The sequence below is a fragment of the Dipodomys merriami genome, unplaced genomic scaffold (genome assembly GCF_024711535.1).
Source record: "Dipodomys merriami isolate MVZ:Mamm:240054 unplaced genomic scaffold, mDipMer1.0.p SCAF_268, whole genome shotgun sequence".
Taxonomy (NCBI): domain Eukaryota; kingdom Metazoa; phylum Chordata; class Mammalia; order Rodentia; family Heteromyidae; genus Dipodomys; species Dipodomys merriami.
This window is the reverse complement of record NW_027204137.1, coordinates 239,778-248,280: the sequence shown is the minus strand read 5'-3', so window position 1 is coordinate 248,280 and position 8,503 is coordinate 239,778. Positions and strand designations below refer to the sequence as shown.

General features: G+C 33.1%; 1 pseudogene; it reads left to right on the top strand.

Moving 5' to 3' along the window:
- The first annotated feature begins 6,026 nt into the window (after positions 1 to 6,026).
- Positions 6,027 to 6,123, top strand: LOC138837251 (U6 spliceosomal RNA; annotated as a pseudogene).
- The last annotated feature ends 2,380 nt before the right edge of the window (positions 6,124 to 8,503 follow it).

Here is an 8,503-nt window from a genome sequence, read left to right as displayed (position 1 = left end):
AATATTTGCAAGAATACCAGGTGAGGAAAAATGTTGCAACCCAGTTTATTGTGGTGTTCTGTCCAGAACACGGAGGGCATCACATTAGCAGAGGTGTAGTATTTTTCCCAATAGAGATAAGCTACTTGTGATGTGAATTAAGGGAATTTTGAGGTGCACCCTACAAGTTGAAAACTGTTGGTCTAGGATGACTTTATGGCATAAATTATGGGATTGATGGTCATAGAAATAATAGCTTAATCTGATAAACAATTGCTTACTCTTGAAGAATTAATTATAACCGACGCTTTACAGTTTTATCCTATACCAGAATGTGGCTATTTTTCTGTTCACTTCTCAATCTGTAACACCCCATTGGAAAATGCATCTATTGCAGAATTACATAACATGGAAACAGGTACTATTTTGAATCTCTCAGGTATGGAATGTTCAGAATTTTAAAGTGAGTAATTATTAGTCATAGGAATTTTGAAGAACATACATCTTCTTTCCTCTTAAAAACTTATTTACTTTTAAAAGTTATGGGTTTCCATAGAATTAAACGGTTTTCGGTTTTAATATGAGAAAGTACTAGTTAATTCTTTTTTGAAAATATTGGCAAGTATATTGTGAAAAAATTGTCTAGTTGGATAACATTCAAGTTGGTGGCCCTCCCATTAAGAAGGGGTAATTCATTCAAATTAGATGCCAAATAGTACTGATTTTTTTTAAAAGTTACTACATAAAGAACAATATTTACTATACCAATACAGTGAAATTTTATTTCATGCTGTTTTTTTTTAATTTAATTTTAATGTGAAAGTGATGTGCAGTGGTTTAGCAATTGTAAGTCAGTGAATACATAACTTTTCAAACTTATTATCCCCTCTCTCATTTTTCTCACAGTTTTACTTCACCCCAATACCCCTCACAAGTTGTAATGTACATTTCCAACATATTGTCTTCTGAGTATTGCTATTGCATTGGTTTTCCTTTTCTCCTTTATCTCGCCATTTTGTTCTTCCTCTTCCCTTCCCTAATTAAGGTAAATGTATACACAATACACAGGGTACCAAAATCAAACACAGTAGGAGATAAACCATAGGGGAAAAACCCAAGGAAAATAGAAATCACATAGTACATTAAAAACAACTGCAAATAAATATCTCTTTCCATATCTTAGAGTTCATTTTGCTCAGCATCATGTTCATATATAAGCATAACAAAGTCACTGGAAAATAATACTTTCATGGGTACTATATCATGAAAACAACATGTTAACTGTTTTTGATGGTAAAGGTGGAATTAGGATTGGTAAATTCGCGATTCTGATAAAGGAATTTCAAAAGAGTTTTAAAATTATGACAGGTAAATGTTAATTGTTCAAAATTTTAACTTAGCCTATTAAGAAAATTTAAAATTGCCTGAGAAAATAGGCTTTCATGCAAAGAAATTCATGGAGACTTAGCTGAGAAGGAGCAATGTGGGTAAGATGGCTCATTTTCACAGTAAACAAACAAACCTCACAAACCTTGCTGTAAATCCTGTAGGTTCCCATGAGAATTGTCCTTACCCAGGAAATATATTCTTACTGAGTGAAACAAGGTTGTAATCGAATTTAAATTCAAAGCTTTTTTTTTAAAATAAGACATCAAAATTTGTGAATTGACCTTTAATTACTAAAAAGTAATTCCCTTAAAAAGATAATTTGAGTCAAAATATTTAGGGAGAAAGTGCCCTTCACAATGAAACAACGTATTGAGTTTACACTTTTCTGTTTTAATACTTTCCACAATGTCTTTGCATGTGAAGCACTGAAACACAGAAAAAAATCTGATTGGATACTTCAAACCAGTGATTTCACATTTCATAGTAGCTTAAAAAAATATAATATCCTTATTAACATGAGATAGTGAAGACTTCTTTTTTTACATAAGCCAGAAAGTTTGGGGATCAGAAAAGAATTGAGCAAATTGAAAAGGTAAGAAAACACGTTATTAGAAACCCTAGCTAAGCATTTTGGTTTCAGCAATGGAGGGGACCAAAACTTTTTGATATAGATTGTCTTAATGTTTTTGATACCTAAAGAGATTTTACAGAGCCTATTTGGCTCAGTATAATGAAGAACAAATTGAATGAAGACATGACAATAAATTCCACCTCCAAGTAAAAGAGTTTTCAAAGAGAAACCATGAAGATGTAGCAGTGGGGGACGTCTTATAGTCCTTCAGCTTCACTAGACTTGAAGCCAAGAAGTTGTGATTAATTGGAAATCAAGCAAGAGCTAAGAGGGGGAGATAGAAGTAGGACATAGAAGTATTGTCCTTTGTAACAGACAATGTCATCCAAGGAATCGGTGATTTAACTCTATTCTTCTCCATATATCATGTTGAGCAAATACAAGACCAAGAGGAAAATAATCTATTTAAATAATTTTGCAAAGAATAACTTCACTGTTCCTGATATGGTATCTAAGGAGAGTCTTAAGAGAGAAGATAAAAGTCTTAAGAGAGACGATAATAGTGGAGTATTCTTAGGTTTCCTCTAAATATCTTTTTAGCAAAATATATCGTTGAGGTTAGAAGTGATTGAACCAAAAAGTGGTTGAGTACTTATTTTTGTGGGCACTTTAGACACAAGAAAATTTCAAGGTAAAAGAAAAATGAAAAAAAAATATAGCCAAATAGTTGTGATTATAGGTTCTTCGACTGGATTTTTGGAGACAAAGTTTTGCAGTAGTGTTGGTCCTCATTAACATAGCTGTTGGGTTTTCGTGGCAACCAAATGAAAAGGGGAAGTTTAATGGACTCGCTTGAACAAGTGAACAGCATGATAGAAAATAATGGCAAATAATATTTAATGAATTATTTTGAACAATTACTTTGTGAGAACAAAGAAGGAAAGAAAATTCAAAATCACATGACGTTATTAAAAGTATGAAAATGGAGTAGTGAAGAGATTGAGAGGAAACATAGAGGACTATTTTCTCTCCAGTGGAGTGATAGGTTCTTGATCTTGCTTCTTCCATTCTTCTTCACAAGCTATCAAGTGTGCCTCAGGACTGGAGTATCCAGTTCAGACAAAGAGCACTCGCAGAAGAAAATATTTGCAGTAGCTATAGGTGATTTATAACCTTAGACAATCTTTTTAAATCTGTTCAAAATTCTCCCCTACCCCAAGCTTCCCTCTTTGAACAGCTTTCTTTGCTTTTCCAAAGACCGCCCCTCATTAACAGCTTAAAATTTTGAGAGGTCATATTCATACTCTCTAGAGATTGCTGTTTGGTTGTGATTTTTGTGTGTTTTTATTGTTGTTTTTAAGTGAATTTCAAAAGGTTGTGCAAGTGTGTTACAATTAAATATGTCCATCTAATTGTCCAATGCTCCTGGATCAGAGTCACTCCTTCTATCAACCTCAACCAACCCTTTCTCCAAGATTGAGTTCAGATTTAGCACTTCCTTTATTACATATGTACATTGAGTATTCTAGCTGTACTTGCCCCTTGTTCTATTTTTCATTCGTTCTATTTCTTGACTATTGTTCCTCTCTGGTTTCAATTTCCTGATAGTCATTCTGTTAAACTGCCTGTTAATACTTTGAAAGGTTTATATGCATTCCATGGAGTTTCACTCCCACATACACTTGAACTGTTGTCAGCTTATATTTCCATAATTCATTCATCTGCAATAACAATTTGCAAGACTGGAGATGTTAAGCACTTAGACATGATTTTATTCTCATTCATTTGGAAGATTAATCTTTAATCAATAAGAAAGTTTAAAAATGGCTTATAATTTATTCCTAACTACCAATTTTTATAAATAGCTTTGGATAATGGTGTGTGATTATTTTATTTTACATAGGATAATTTTTTCTACTACCTATAAGTTTTGGAAAAAGAAGAAAACTAAAATTTACTTCTTAGAGGAATATGACAGAAATAGAAGACAGATTTTGTTTATCACATCTCTCATCAGTACCCATATTCAAGACTTAAAATCATATTTCTTACTATGTTAGACAGATAGGGAAAACATAAACCAACACATGATAAGGCAGCTATTAGTGACTTTTTAAAATGTACCTTCTTATTTGATGAAATTTACTTTGTTAGCTAATATTTGTGTTTGAAATATGGGAGGCTGATCCATTTAACACATTTCTGGAAGGCACCTACTAAACAACACAAATGGTGAGGGGTCCTATTTCTACACTTTAATGAATGGTTTAACTTGTTTGGTATTAGTGCTGGGTAGGTAAATCAACTCTATTGTAACTTGCTCCCTACACTTGAAAACCTTGTAAACTCACTATCATCTACTTGTCAAGGTTATTTTGGCAAATGTGATTTTAAATAGTTTATTTGAAAATGAATATACGTTAGGGAGATAAAATGTAGGTTATCATTGGTTTGAGAATGACAACATTTTTACACTACAGAACCTAGTTTTACTGAACTACCAGTGTTTTGAAGCACTAAGGATCTTCCCAGTTAATGCTATTCTAAATTATATTTGACCTTTAAATCAAGTATTCCTAGCCTTGGTAGACCAATTATGTATCTATTATTACAGAAACTATTTTGGGGGGAGGTTGTCCAGTCGTGGGGCCTAAACTCTGGGCCTGGGCACTGTCCCTCAGCTCTTCAGCTCAAGGCTAGCGCTCTACCACTTGAGCCACAGCGCCACTTCCGGCTTTTTTCTTTTTGCTTATGTGGTGCTGAGGAATCGAACACAGGGCCTCAGGCATGCAAGGCAAGTGCTCTACCACTGAGCCACCTTCCCAGCCCTACAGAAACTATTTTTTTGGCTGCACTGAAATCTTTCATTAATCATTAGGAGAGGAGTACTAAAAATAATCGTGTTCATTTGTGATTTTGTTCACTCATATTACAGTACTTTCTCTCAGATTTTGTGATCTCATCTTTCATTTTAAGTTGCCTTGCATTTCACAATTGATTTCTGCTAATTCTTGTAAGGAATTGGGGTCCTGAAATAATGTAGGAAATGAGAAATTGAGATGAGTCTTCAATTATTTTGTAGAAAGATTCACTGTGTGAAATTTAAAATCAGCACATATAAATATAAAATATATAAGCATATATAAAATAAAAATTGTTTTGCATTACTGTGTTGTGGTTAGGGAATCAAAAGAAACTCTGTTTTAAAGTATTATTCGTTTATCTCTACCTCAGTTTTTGGTAGAGTTAGACTTAAAGCTTTAACATTTGTAGATTTACAGCCTAGAGCTAAGAGGAAAAACTATGATTAAAACATTACCAATTTAAGGCCTAATATCAAGGAGAAACATATGGTCTTCTCCAGGAGCTATGGAAATATTTGGTGATAGAAAGTCAGTAGTGTAAATTCCTGCCAGGTTGGATGATAGACAGGCTAGAACAGTAGGTAATCATGCATATGAACAATTTTTTCACCTTCTTGGCTTTAGCTACTTTTGAAATGATAAGTATAATAAACAATTATATTTTGATAAAATACCTTCCATTCTGAACAATTCTGTCTGAACTGTTCATCTCTCTATGATCCCTTGTAACTAAGATTAGTTTTGTTCCAGTAAGACAATCTATGCTGTCAGGGTAAGATATTCTGGTTGGTCTGTTCCTACATGGAAGAAGGGTAAACGTTCAGGTAGACATTTGTCCCAGCAAGACCTCATTTGGGAAATTTTAAGCTGCAGAAGTTTAGAAGTAGCTCTTAAGTAAGGCTTACTTTGAATCCATTAGCTTTACAAAGCTAACTGAGTTGATAAATAAGTACCTGAAAAGCCATCACCTTTGGACTTAGTTGAAAAGGTTTCAAAGTATGATCAAATTTAAAATGAAAATGACAAAATAGACACTGAAAAAAATTGTAAATGTGAGTAATTGACCAAACGATATGTTTTTTCCACTATACACAGAATTTTAGAGAAATAAGATCAATAGCATTTTTAGGAACATTAAGAGTTCCTTGTTACAAATAGGGAACCATGGATATATGCCTGTATAAAGATTGAAACATTAAGTACTTAAATTTAGAGGGTACTGCATGCTTCAGAAGCAGGTCTACCCAAATTACAATACAGAGTTTAACATGGCACTTGCACAAAGATGATATGAAAATTTGTGAAGTATTCCATAATTTTCATTATTCTGATGCAAGAAATGAAAAACAGTTATTAAAAAGTTAATTACCAAAAAACAAGTGTAAAAATACATGTAATTTATAGAACTAAAGGTTAGTTTGACATCAGTGTATTAATTCTTCACCTTAGAAAGGCCTTTACATAGCATAACCTTTACAAAAATTGAAATTAGATAACATTGTAATTTTATCCCAAAGAAATAAAATAATATAAGGACCTAGGAAAAAAAAGAAATCTTAAACTTCTTCTATATGGAATGCAATCTGAAAGGACACATTTATTAATGAACCTATACATTATATAACAATGTAGAATTCCAAGTATTATATCTAGGAGCGAATGAAATAGATTATGTATATTATACAAACATAGATATACTTTTTTCAGAAAACTACGAGGAAAAACTTTAGTTTCTATACTATTCATTTCAACAGATAAGTTAAAATTATTTCTGATTTAAAAAAATCACAAACTGCAGAAATCATTATAGATATATACAAACAACTCTTGAATACATTTTGACATCAAAGTCAGGCAATTCACTTGGAAGAATACCATGGAATCCATGAATTTTTAAAGTAAGATTCTGCTGTTACTTTGTATTGTGAAAAAAAATTAAGGGACACAAAGGATGGACTGGCATTTTTGAAATTTAAGAAACGTAACCAAACCATTATGACTTAGGAGAACAATTTGTACAGCCTTCCACAACTTCAAAGAGGTAGTGATACATACTTATCCTATGGCAATATTAAATGCAGTTTCTTCCAAGTTTTTCTTCAGACCTGGTTTGATATAATGGTTCAAGAGAGTATCTTTTCTATTTCTATTCCCAGCAGCAAGATGCAGGGCAGTCAAGAGGCCTTATTTTGGGTATTGGTATCTGCATCATGATGAATTAAGAAAGAAGCCACTCTAATATTATTGTACATATAAGCACTGTGCAGGGTTGTCAGCCATTCAGAGTTATTGCATGAATATCTGCCTTGCGCTACCAACTCATAGACAATGTCTAAGTGTCCACTCTAGGCTTACCAATGAAGAGGGTTATATTCATCCTCATCCCTAGTATTCATCTGAGTGGCCTTTTTGGAAAGTAGTCTACACACCGTAGTAAGCCAATTAATTTCAACATCCCAAAGAATAAATTGGCTTGGATCCTACACCATATTTTTTTTCTTGCAATTGATACCATTTCTCACTTTTTCATCTTCTTCCTTGTCTTCGTCAAAATTTCCTAACCAGGGACTTTGAGTGCAAGTGGGAATGAGATGTCCACATATTTCACCAAGAGTTCACAATGGTTGAACTGGTCAGAAAAATCTGGTGAATTTCCTGCATATGTTTTTTCACCATGATTTATTTTCTCTTTTTCCATTTTTACTATTTTAAATTATTCGAACTGCATAGTAGGGAATTGATAGAGAGCAGAGGAAAGATTTTCCTCAGTATTCAAAAGTACAGGCTGAAAATGAGGACCAGTGGGGTCTTCATGTGTAGCTTATTCTAGGAATGAGAAAATAGGAAACAATGCCTTCTATGTCAATGATTTGGGAAATACCATATTATAGTGTAAAAGAACTCACTATTCAACATAAAGGCTTTAAGAGCTTTCTAATAGCTTTCTAATGTTGGTATCCAACATTAGAAAAAATGTATAATGCAGTAGTAAAATAGAAGTCCTTTGTATGACTACCTAAATTCTTTTTTTTTTAAATAGCTATACAACTCTGAATTTTTAAAAAATTTTTATTGTGAACATACTGTACAGATGGGTAACAATTACATGGGCAAGATAATGAGTACATTTCTTATCAAGCATTGTAGCCTCCTCTTTGTTTACACTTCACATCCCTTCCCAGCCTCCCCCTGCCTCCCACCCAATCCTCCACCCACAGCAAAGTTGTAAAGTTCATTTTCGACATGACAACATGTACTTCTCATTGTTGCACCTGATCCATCTGTATCCTTAATTAAACGAATTGTTTTTCCCCATCCCCTCCTCAAATTATACCAACATCAAATAGAGTGAAAGCAAGGGTTATACTGTAGGGGAGGGACATACAAAGCAACAAAGAAATAATCTTTTATATGCGTTAGAAACAAATGCATGAAAGAAAAAAAAAACTTTTAAATATATATCTAAGGGTTCATTTTCCTAACATCACACTATCTGATCTCTGCTTGACTCATACATATACTAGATATTGAAAATAAGGGAAACCATGGGACCTATGTTTATTTGAGCTTGGCTTACTTCACTTAATATAAATATTTCCAAGTCTTTCCATTTCCTAACAAATGGGGAAATGTCATTCTTTCTGATGGAGGCATAGAATTCCATTGTTTATATATACCACATTTTCTTGATCCATTCATC